Genomic DNA, 8420 nt, shown 5'->3' with positions numbered 1-8420 from the left:
CCCCCCCCCCCCCCCCCCCCCCCCCGGAGTAGGTGCTTGCGCCTACTCTGGACTCATTCAAAAGGTGTTTGGATGCAGATCTTGCTGGGATCATTTGACCCTAGCAGACTTCCTGCCTATGGCGGGGAAGGGGGTGGACTCAATGGTTTTGTGAGGTCCCCTAATTTGCGACTTGGACTGAAATTACAATACTCTATATTGCATCTACAGTGTTACCTTAATGGTCCGATGGATCCTGTGCGTAAAGCTGGGGACTGGCCATTTGGAGATTCAGGTTGTGATGCTGGCTTTTTTTCTAACGTGATCTTGACCAAGTGTCCATTAACTGCTCTACATTTAAGTGTCTCTAAAATGAATATAATGAAAATCCTTGCTGCACTGCATACTGCTCTTGTGAGGTGAAGTGTTTGGCATTATATGGTTTAATTTAATCTGTTGAGCAACAGAATATTGGCTCAGGATTTCTTGATGCTCTGCGTCTGGACAAAAGTCTCCTTTGGGCTTGGTAGAAGGTAAGAGTGAAGGCCCTATTGTTAAGAGATGAATGACTGTGTTGCCATATAGCCACCAGATGTCTCTCTTGATTCACGAAAGAACATGGAGCAGAGAGAAATATTTTGGTCCATCTGGTTTGCTAAACTCTGCTTATCCCTAGACACCCTTTGTGCTGTATCAACTGTCCTGTGATTGTCTTGTTGCTGGGGAAATATTTCATTTTAGCGCGCTGGAGTGAGCGTGGTTCTGATGGAGAAGGAAGGTGTTGCTGTACTCGGATACATTGTCTTGAACCTCTCCCCCCCCAGCATCAGGTCACAAAAACCAACAAGTAAAATCAATCGGACGGTGCAGATCTTTCTCTCGGTCTTGTTACAGACACAGAATGTAACAGCATCCCATAGCTCGCTGGGCTTCTGGGATTTGTCAGGCATGAAGTCCAAATTAACTTTCTAATAAAGCAATTATACTCCTGTGTTAGAGGCAGTATTTTAGTGCATTGACTAGAATACTGAGTTTTTGGTGTACTGTGTATGTAGCACCTTCCAAACATTGACAAGTATTGTTATCCCCGTCTTCATCTCGGGGAAAGTGAGGCAAAATGCCTGTGGGGAAAATCTGAGAGTAAGAGAGATTCAGGACTTATACCCAGGGGTCTTGACTCTCTCCCCTGTACAATGCAGTGCAGTGATACAGATGCTCAAACTACTAGTACATGAGCAGAGAAACTAGCTTGCGCAGAGCTCTGTGCTATCACTGCTAATCTGCATCTGATCCCTGAGCTAGCTTTCAGTGAAGTAGCTTAGATATATCCATACTGTATTGCATTGTTCTGTGCAGACGTATCCACCATGTGATTTTTCAAGGTGCTAATCGCAGCTACCTTTATAGATCAAAGGGCGGCCCCTGGAGGTCTTAACCCTTGGATTGTCTGCAGGTTAACACCTTTAGGTGGCCTGGAGCACTTGCTATGTGGCTTATAGTTATGCTACTGCAGGGCAGGATTATTTCTTGATCCTCACTACCTAGCACCTGTTCCATGAAGGTGTGCCACTCATATCAGAGGTGCGACTGCAAGCTTGCACTAAGCTGATCAACATTTGTGCAGCTCACAGTGTAACGTGGCACAAGGCCCCTAGAGACTTAAAGATCTTGCTATATTCTCAGCAGTTGGTATATGATCTACCAAGCCACTTTTGGTGACCCACTTCTGGACTAAGTAGCACTACCTTGAGTAGTATGAAGCTATGGACAATACGCATTGTAAAACAATATTGCAGCATGCTTGGCCTTCTCTAGAATAGTGTATATTTTCACCATAAGTGCATCCATATGTATTTTTTTGTGTACAGTAAGAAAGTCATACCATTGGACTCGAAACCAGACTGGAGCTATTAAACATATGTTTGAAGTTCAGAGTTTTCAATAATTTAATATACCATATGTAGCTAGAGAATATACCGCGCCAACAGTAGATCACTTCTCAACAGAAATTGTGCTTCAGGATCTCATCTGTTTTGTATTTCTTTCTTGTCTTGATTCCAGTTAAAAATATTGAAGACCTTTTCAGTGGGATTCCTTCTTATTTTGGTCCTTCGGATCTTTTTTACAAGCTGTTAGCGTCAAGAGTAATCATGTGGTACTGGGGGTGCTGAAGGGTGAGGGAGGAAGGAGGCTGAGGGTACTTGAATGGTTATAGCTGCCAAAGGATAGCTTTCATGTTGTCCATATCAGGCCTTTTTCTTGATAGGCTCCAGCTTTGTCAGGGGAAAACCTTTCTGTGGAATTTTGCTTTCAACTGCAGGGGCCAGGACTAGCATTGAACCAAGCATGAGTTAAACACGTAACCCAGAAAACCATCTGCTATATTGCACTGGCCCTGGAATGGACCATATCCCATTTCCTTAGTAGAAAAAACTCTGAGGATATGACTAGATGGCCAAAGGAAGGTGCAGCTGTGGCATATTCTGGCAGGTCTGTGCTAGCTTTAAGCTAGCTAGTCCAGGGTCAGAATGGTGGTGAAGATGGGCTTGGGCTTTAGCATGCAATAATAACCAAAGCATTGAAGAGTAGTTCGAGTGCTGCCTTATGTCTGAGTGCTGTTCTGCCTTCATTGCTATTGTTGCCCATGATAATGAAACTAAGCTAGCATGGGTGTGGTAGTGCAAGCTCTAATCAAGTCTTCATTTTGCCATGTAGACATACCATGAGAAGTAACTGCACCACCACGCTTAAGTCCTGCACTAGGTCCCACATCTTGTTTAGTGATAGCTTGAGGACCATGTCTAATCTTTCGGGACCTGGCATCTGGGACTGCTGCCATTTTTGGTATTGAATAATAGCTTTGATTGGCAGGTCAAGCCTTTTTCTCTCATGCTCTTGAATCTCAAGAAGCTCTTGGACTACTCAGTGGGCACTGAATTAATAAGTGTGTTGCTTTAAATTGAAGCGTGTGTGTGCGCATACTCTAGGGCCAAGGCAAACAGTGAAATCTTTTATGAATACAGTCTCATATCTGCCAAGGTAGCTGCATTCCACCAAAGCAATTAAACTCCAGAAATGCACCACAACTGTGGCGCCAACCCGCGATGTCAAAAATCTGCTTGCATAGCAGCGGGTGAACTGTTCTTTTCTCCTTTGACACGCTCCCTCTTTTTTTTCCTCTCCTTCCTCTTCTTTCCCCCTGGTAGAGGCTAAGAGCCGGGTACTTGTCAAATGCTATAACATGAAGCTAAATATTTGACTTGGGGAAAATGACACATTGACACTTTTCATAATAATTGCTTCCTACACTGGAAACCTCCAGCTGTTTTGATGGAAATAACATGATGTGACTGTGACAATAATATAGTCCCTAAGCCTGCAGACTGAAAATAGAAGCTTGTAGGTCCCATTGTAGTTGAAAAGTAGATTTTTAACTTGTGTGAGACTGATCAACCTAGATGGCTGGATGCCGAAACTCCCAACAACCTCGTAAAAGCCTTTTTCAGTTGTCCTTTCATACATTTAGTTGCCTAAATCTAGTTGTCTTTATATCTCTGCAGCATGAAACGGCAGGAATATCCTTTAAAAGGGCTCACGGTAGAATCGTTTTATAGCCTCTCTTTGCTTTAGAAAATGCAGAATGCAAGGTCACCAGGCGCTGTCCTGATGGTGCTCCGAAGTCGGCTGCAAAGGAATCGGAATGACTCCTTCCCCTTGAGGAAGTATGGTCGGTTCAAGTTAAATTGAAGGTCGTGTAGAGGCCAGTCAATAAACAGATGGCTGCAGTTCGTGCTCTATTTCCTGGACCTCCCTTCCGTAAGCCACATCACAGATGTAAATAACTGTTATTAAAGTTAGACTGACTGGGATATATTTGTTTTTAATATATATATATTTTTTGTTTTGTTGCCTGCATGAAATGTTACTGATTGGCCACTAAGAGTGCTCTTAATGAGACTCATAATTATTCTGTGAGAGGTTGAATATGGTAACTGTATTTCATTATGTATTTCTTTGGAATTAATGCCTCTTTCCCCCCACAATAAAAACAGGATGAACATACGCCTGCTAAATCTTTAATGTCTCTAATGGCCTCTTGATCATTTGCATTTCAGATCCTGCAGCAGACAGTAGCAATTTGCGTTCTCCGAACGTGCTGCTGATTGAAGCTGAAGGCACTGCTTATTTTTTCTTCCCCTCCCCCTTCAACCCAAAGATGCAACAGATCAAAATTCGGCCGTGATACTGAAAGAGACCCCTTGTTCAGACTCGGCACAGAGAGGGTAGAGGTTGTGCTTAATTGTGCTCTGAAGGGAACATTAGTTAATACGTCTGTCTGTTTAGTGACCCTGGTGCAGAGAAGCCATTCATTGAAAGGCATCTTCCTGAAGAGTCTCGCAATGCAAGAGTGGCTGAACAGGATCATCTAAGCCAGGGGCGGGCAATTATTTTGAGTGGAAGGCTGCTTACTGAGCTTTGGCAAGCCATTGAGGGCTGCGTGACAGGCAGCCAGGGGCAGATAAATACTAATTTTCTAAATTTTTTAGGGGCCCTGCAGGCCAGATAGAATGCCCTGGCGGGCCGCATTTTGCCCACCCCTGATCTAAGTGGTCCGTCTAGTCCAGTGTTTCGTCTCTGACAACGGCCACCCCAAAATGCTTCCCCAAGAGACTGTGTAGTATGCACTTCAGAAGATAACCTGCTCAAAGGCCATGTTTCTATCTAACACCTGTTTAGAGGTTGGTTTATGCCAAACCCCCTTATAAGTATTCTACAATCAGGAGTATGTTTCTTCTTTGCCTCAGTACTGAGGAGTTGCCCAGATAATCCTCATCTGAAATGAGCTCAGTATAGAGGGACCCAAGCCAAGTGGCTGCACTGGGATGGGGCCTGCATGCTGCAGGCTCAGGAGGTCTCTTGCTGTCTTCTAAATCTTTCCTGCCATGACTTGATGTAGTTGAGAAGAGGTATAAGGAGCTAGTACGTGCTTAACGAGAGCCAACTGAGGTTGGCATGAGTCGCTGTTGGGGTTTTCTGCTGGGCTTCTCCCCTACGCCTCACCCTCTTCCACTTGGGATTCCAGCTGGGGTTGAACACACGTTTGGCCGTCTTGAGTTCAGGGGGAAAAAAGAAAGAAGCAGCCAGGTCGTCCGGAGTTGGTGTGTACTGGCTATGCTTACTGGATTCAATTATAAGTTCAGCATCAGCCAGGCATGGCCCGCATAAAGAAGCAAACAAACGAATAGCTCAAATGACTGCACCCTAAGCTCTTCTCTGGCCTTCTGGGCACCTTGGTCGCCTTTCCTCAGGCAGTCCCGCAGGGATTGTCCTGTACTTGCTCAGTCTGTGCGAGCCTGCCTGTGCAAGATCATTACTGAGGTCATGCAAAATAGAGCAGTCCCAATTGACTTTATCTCCTGTGCTAGTTGTAAATGTACCCAATGTTTTATTATGTTAAACCATTCATAAATAACTGCACATCCCTATGTCCTTGTGACTATTCTGGTTGACACCTCCCCGCCTGATTAAAGCATCTTTCTCAGAACAGGAATTCAATGTCCGCCTGGAGTTCTGCAGATGTCTCCATAGATCATCCCTGGTGCAGACTGTTGTTAAAACAACTACCCAAAACTACCCGTGGACAGTGCCCCAAGGTATTCTGTTCAGTCAATCAAGACCCGTCCCACTGGATTGAAGTATAACCTCCAGACTAATCGAAAGCGTGCAAAAACAAGTTTCACACCTAAACGCTCCAGAACAGGATCCAAGCACTTTGCAATTGTAATGTGATAGTCTCTTCCTACCTGCTTTTGTTCACATTTTAATCAACCAGCTATCAGAGAAGAATGCTTTGAAGCTATACAATTAAACTGTATAAGAATGACAGCGTTGCCAGCAAGGTGTGCACTCCAAGAGAGACGGGGAAATCATTCTGCACCCAGCTTATCACCCTTGGGTGACGGAGCCACGCTGAGCGAAAGCTGTAAAGGCAAGAGCTGCTTCCTACCTGCATTGGTAAGAGAAACTTCTGCAGCTAAAATTTACTAGGACTTTTATGATGGCTCATTTACTGAATATTGGGAAGGAGTCTTTTTCTGTCACTTAGTTTTATAGCTCATTTGTAGTATTGTTATTAAAGTCTTTCTGCCATCAATCAAACAAGGGGTTGTGTCAATCCTTAACTGCACTAGGTTTGAATCCCGCTTTTGACTGCAACACTGGTCCCCTGCCTCAGTGGGGAAGTGGGATGACGGCTCTCATCTGCCAGTGTGTTTCCCCCTGTCCTGGGGTCGGTACATGGTTACATAGGGTTTCTGGGTTGGCAAGAGCCAATCCAGCCCCTCGTCTCCCCCCATCTGCTGCTGGCAGGTGTTAGGAACCCCTGAAAGGCTCATTATTTCCTGCAGCTGCCACCTCCAGGACCCAAGTGGTGCTCCATGCCCTGGCTGCCTGCTTCCTCTCTGGGTTGCAGTTGGAGCCCATGTGGGGCTGGGGTTTTGAACCCCACCCCACTCTGGGCCTGGGGCCCAGGGAACATCTGCCGTGAACCAGCCATCTCTCCAGCAGCACAGTGGAGCGTGCCCTGGGTGCACGGGCTCACCGTTTCCCCATGAGCCTGGTCAAGGATCTGCCGTCTGGGGGCATGCTGGCAGCCACCGTCCCAGTAAGTACGGGGCTCAGCTGGGCCCCTGCTACACAGAGTTAATTTTTCTGAGGACCTGGAAGATGGTCTATTTGCTATGCATTCTAAAGATAGCAGTCGGACAATTATGGGTCACCATTTTTGTCCCAGGAAAAACTGTCTGGCTCTTTCTGAGTCATGTGGTTCTTAACTCCTGACTGTCTTCTCTCAGGAGCCTTGCTAGACTCTTTCCATCTGATTTCATCTCTGGGACCATGGAGCCATTGGAGATTTTGGTCAGTGCATTTCCAGGTTAAGCCCTCCTCTTCTGTAGATGGAACAATCCCCCTAGGTACTACTAGCAACCAACCAGATTGGAGAAAATCAACATCTTGCAGGATCTGGGCTGCTTTAGAAAGACAAGCACCGAATGAACTAGTGCTCAATGTGATTGCCCTTTGTTTTATGGCTTTTGTGTGTGTTTGAAAAGGCTAATAAAAATTTAATGCAACTGGTGCCTGTAATTAATACAGTTGTCTCTCCAGAAGGAAGTCTGGTTTAGCTGCGGCATGGTTTTATGTATTAAGATATGTCAAAATGCAGCACTGAGCGTGCTCAAAACAATATCCTAAGGAAGCATGGCTGTTACTGATTGCATGACCATCATTCTCAGTGCCTGTTATGATAAATCACTGTTTATTGATTCAGGTTGCAGGAGATGGTGGGCAGAGTATTCAAGATATGCCATGCCTGCAATGGATTCAGGTAGACGTTAAACCTGTCAGGTTGTTGGTGCAGATTTTGTTTGATTTAAGACACAGACCAGGTGCCAATACAGATGTCACAGCCGGCGGCATCAAAAGCTGTTGGCAAATCAAGACAGTGACGTGTCTGTTGGACCCTGGCAAGCATAGTTTGGTTATACTCTCAGGGGTCTGTGCTTTCTCTCATGGAAAACCAAAGACCTCAGTCCTGTTGTCCCTCCCACTCGATGTTTACATCAGGCGGCGATAGCAGACTGGGAGATGACTGGAGCAGCGGAGAGTTAGAGAGAGCATGCAACACCTCTTCATCCCATTCACTAGACTTATCAGTTATGCTAGCTGGTAGTCGAATGAAAGCTAGTCAGCTGAGGTCTTCACCTGCAAAAATGTAACTCAGTGGATGGATTCAAATTCACGAGTACCGTATTTCCAGGTGTAGTTTGGACCGTTGGTATACTGCCTACATCCTTTTTAGCTGAGCGATGTAATCACTTTGCTTTTAGGAAATCATTCTCAATACCTTGCCCATACATATTTTCTAATCGTAATCAGTTTACTGATTTAAGGCTGATAGACTCGTACATTTTTGACGCACTTACAGCTAGTAGGGTTTGTAGTTTTTGTCTGCAAAATTCATCTCTCATTTCTATCTCTCTTTGTGTCTCCATCTTCATAACATACCTCTGATGTAATATGCTCCAAGTCAGTACTTAAAGTGGATACCTTATGTTTGAGCAATGGTAAGTCCAGGGGTTTTTTGATATAGTACATCTTGCTCAATCTGTTTAAACCAACGACCTCAGGATGTCTGACCAAAATAATCGCGTCCTTTTATCTCTACTTCAAATTTCTAGCCTATGACTCATACCGCACATTGACACCACATATTTTCATTGTAATAATCCAGCCTACATATTGCTACGATCATATTGAAGGTTCTAATAAATGTATCTCTTGTGGCAAAAAGCTATTTGAATAATGACTGAATCTAAAACTGTAGACTTTTAATACCTATGAGCTTGTCATCTTCGAGCTTGTTACTCAAATGTAACAGT

This window comes from Gavialis gangeticus, unplaced genomic scaffold (genome assembly GCF_001723915.1).
Source record: "Gavialis gangeticus isolate Ggan-Ray unplaced genomic scaffold, GavGan_comp1, whole genome shotgun sequence".
Taxonomy (NCBI): Eukaryota; Metazoa; Chordata; order Crocodylia; family Gavialidae; genus Gavialis; species Gavialis gangeticus.
Note: the sequence above shows the minus strand (reverse complement) of the source record.